This window comes from Montipora foliosa, chromosome 1, assembly GCF_036669935.1.
Source record: "Montipora foliosa isolate CH-2021 chromosome 1, ASM3666993v2, whole genome shotgun sequence".
Taxonomy (NCBI): Eukaryota; Metazoa; Cnidaria; class Anthozoa; order Scleractinia; family Acroporidae; genus Montipora; species Montipora foliosa.
This window is the reverse complement of record NC_090869.1, coordinates 59,048,503-59,052,793: the sequence shown is the minus strand read 5'-3', so window position 1 is coordinate 59,052,793 and position 4,291 is coordinate 59,048,503.

Below are 4,291 nucleotides of genomic sequence, written 5' to 3'. Positions count from 1 at the left end.
ACCAAATCCCCAGACAGGGTTCTTCAGACAGCTCAACAGTTATATGATTTTCCTCAATTTATGCCACTATCAAGGTGTGGGAAAAAAGCATCTGGTGAGTTGAAAGCTACACTCGTACACTCTCTTCTTCGAACCTTGGTAAGGAACCGCGCCGGGAGCTTGAATCTTCCCGGCCGAGAATCACTGAAACCAGACCTGCCAATGATCAGTTTTACCTTCTCTTTTCTAACCAAAACCACACCGATGACGAGTGACCTGTTTGGAGATGATCGTGGCCAAAGAAATCGATGAAGTGAGTAGGACGAATCAGCTCTCCAGAAAACTGTCCTCAAGAGAAGCAGTTGAAAAGGCTACCAATCCCTACAATACTCAACATCGCCCAAGGTCATCTTCATTCTCTAGAGGTGGCAAGTCTTCTTCTGCGAGGCCTTTTTTAGGGGAAAATGGTCTCCTACAGCAAGAAAGTAAGAGCAAGACCATCAACATCCCACTCCAGCAAGGAGACAAACCGCTAAACTCTGTAATCCTCAAGTTGGTTACATGAGTAGCATTGATAGTATGGTTTAGGTCTGATGAAATTGCTTTAGAGAATGGCAAAGGATTACTTCCGACCTGTATATCTCTATATCTGTATACCTGTGTATCTAACTGTGAACTTGAGTGTAAAAATCTTCCTAAGCGCGAATTGCATCCCACGTTCCAGAAAACAATGAATTTTGTGAACAAGCAGATCATTGAATAGTGCCAACCGGAAACAGGAGAACTTTTTTCTCCCGACATTCCCTAAAACCAAAAAAGGAACCTGGGGTTTACCTGGCCGCTAAATCAGTGCAGTAACCTACCATAATTTCAAGATGGATACTCTTGAATCTGCCCTTGGTTTGTTAAAACCAGGGGGTTTTGTGTGTCCTCCATAGGACTTACGTAATGCTGTACTAGTCCATCCCTATATCACCTAGCTTCAGAAAATATCTGCAAGGTATTCACGAAGGGGTCTTCTGTTCTCGCAGTTTTGTGCCCTACCCATGGGTTTGACAAGTAGTCCTCGCCCTCTCTACATGCAGGGTATGAACCGAATGCCCTCTCTAATGTGATTCCCTGGCTTCTGTGCTAATAACTTTCTCTTAATATTGAAAAAAAACTAGTTTGTGTAATTTTTCATCCTCCTCAAAGGAAATTAACATTCAACTTCCACCTAACTCTAAATGGGAAGCAGTTGGCACAGGAATCTCTGTATTCAAATACCTAGGGAATCTTAATTGATTCAAATTTATCCTGGAAACTCTCAAATCGGCGCCATGTACTATAAAGAAAAATTTAACAAATGTGTAGGCATCTTGTCTAAGCCTCGCCATTATGTTAATATTGATATTCTTACTAATCTCTATTATTCTTTAATCTACCCATTTCTGACCTATGGTATAAGTATCTGGGGTAATACATACTCAACCTACACTTCAGCCTTTATAATATTTATCAGAATAAAAGCAGTTCGATTTATGAAATTTTTTTTACATTTGATTAGCATTCAACTCCACTGTTTAGATTATTAGAAACATGAAGCTTTCCCTGATTCTTGGTGGGGTGTGTACGATTTCATATTGCACTTTTTTATGCATAAATTTCAATAATAAAACTCATGGCCTTCGAATTTTGATACCTTCTTCAATTTAGTGCGTAACATTCATAATCTACAAGGACACGAATGGGCAGCAAATCAAATCTTATTTCCCTGCCTCGAGCTGAGAACCAAACTATGGAATATTTAATATTCGCCTTTCAAGGACCAAAGCGTATGGAACTCTCTTGGGAAAGATATAAAGTCAACTCCTTTTAGTAAATTTTAAAAAAAACTAACAAATGAATTGCTGTGCCAATATTAATTTCATTCTGGTTTCTAGTTTTTCCCTAGGGTAAATGAGTTTCTTCTCAGGTTATATTCTGTACACATTTCTTTTCGGCCTTAAATTTGATTTTTCGTTTAATTATATTCAGGATATCATCCAAGTTTCACTGTCCTTCTCCCCATGGCTTGTAAATTTTTGTTTGTCCTTTTTATAGTTATCATATAGTTCAATGTGGTGTGTGTGTGTTAGTGGTGTGGGTGTATGCATCATCCTGACCCTTATGTTGTAACTTTCATTCTATAGTTTGGTTGCCTTTTTCCAGCCTTGTTAACTTTTCTAGTTCATTTTAACTCGGAAGCCAACCCACCATTTAGCTTTAATTCTTACCTTCATTGCACATTGATTTTTTTTCAAGTCATAAGGGCTCATAAAAAAGTTGCTGTTGTTGTTGTAAAAAAAAAGTCGTTGTTGTTATTCTTATCCAAGGGTGTATAAACCAGTTTTTGCACTCCTGCGCACTCAGTACGGAACTAAGTGGTGTTGGTTATCTTGATGACGTCTTTTTACACAGGCGGACTCTGCTGAGGCCTTCCGTGAGGCTACCTTTTCATGCTGCCGCATTTGTTTAGTAGCTATTGGTTTTTGTCAACTCGTTGAGGGTTAATATCCGCTCCGTCGTCACAGTCTTATTCTACTTCCCACACCCTGCTTTTTCTCTTTTCCTATTATCAGGAGTCCATCATGGGCTTTGTCTGTCTTCGTTTGTATTTTCATTAACCGTGTTCACAAGTCCTTTAAACACAGTCTAATTACCCCCGGACTGTCACATTTGCATCGCATGTTTAACCCTCACCGAGTCACGCCTGGATTTGGTAGAATTCGCAATCGAACTTCACTTTACAGGTAAGGCTCATTCAATTCTTAAGTAATTCTCCTCGCCGATACAATCTGAATACTGCTTGTCGACCGTTCAGGAATACAAGAAGACCAAGATCGCCGATGATTCAAGATGACGAGAAAAAGATGTATAAAGTTAAAGCGCTGTGCCAAGGCTATCATCTCAATCAATCGCCGTCTCGACAAGCAGAGATAAAAGTCTTCGAGTTTTACTGGTAAAGAGATGTGGTCGACCCAGACTTCGATTCTCAGGCCAGCATATGGAGAGCGTAATTCTGCTTCAAGCAGATTCCAACTTCTGAATTCGCTGAGTATGAATCGCGTGAACCCAGGTAACTGTTTCCAATGTGTGAAATCCAAGACAGCTGGAGAACTCAGGGCCCAACGTTTCGGCGCAAGAGCATGCTCTCGCAGCTAACTAGAAGAACAGGAAAATTACGATCAAGGTGGTAGTAAATCATGCAATTCCTTTGTCAGTGAAAGTTCTTTAGATTTGTTGATGATGAACATTTTTCCGGTGTAGGAGTGTTATTCTCCCATGTTAGAGTTTTTCTTCTCTCGTCTTTGAATGCGAGTCTACACTCAGATAAACTGCAACATCTCAAGTTGGGGTCAGTTCAGCTGAATGTATTGCTGAATGGGAAAAATCGGAACTCCCAGGTTTTGTCAATTGGAAGACAATCGCGAAAATCCGACGGCTATAACATTTCTTCTCTTTCCTTCCCTCCCTGAAAACATAGCGCAAACATGGGTAAAAGGGAAAGTGTAACCACGGCTAGTGAATTGTCAACAACATATCGCAATGTTTAACACAATGGGATGTTTTGTTTTTTAATCTTAACCGTCAAAAAGAAAAACAAGCCAGTCAATAGTTTGTGAAGTAGTTATTTCTGGTCAGGGTTTCATTTGCATCTAGATATATGTTTTGCAACCGAAATTTTTGCCTCTTTTTTGTTGAACCACTTAAGTTAATCGCCGCTCGTTCTCTTCACCACATGTGAAACACTACCCTGGAATGTTAGTGTCTATCTGATATAAAAAGTGCGTTCAAATTTTTGTTTGTTGTCCTAAAGTCTACAATAAGCTTAAAAACTATTGAATAATTCGTCGATGAAAGAAACTCAAACAATTTGGGTCAACTGGAAGATATTTTCGCCGTGTTCTTAAAATACAATAGGGACCTTAAGATCTACGACGGCGACGTCCGACGAAGACGTTCACCTCAAAATAAAATCTTTGCTCTTAGTAAAAGTCTTTAGCGATTATTCCATCTCGTTCACAGTCGTACAATGTGGGCGAAGTATCCTAAAAATAAATTGGTACGAGTGGTTTCAGACTGAAAATAGAGAATTGAAAGATTTCTCTGTTGGCATGCTCACGTTGCTCGTCAAAACCAAATATTTATGAGTGATTTCACGTCGCTCGGTCACGCAGAGAACCGCAAAAATATGAACTAAGATCCTGTGCTGCACGTGCATCGCACGATTATTTAATGCTCACATTTTACCAATGATATCATTGGTTTGTGGCGTTTTCGTCCGACGTCT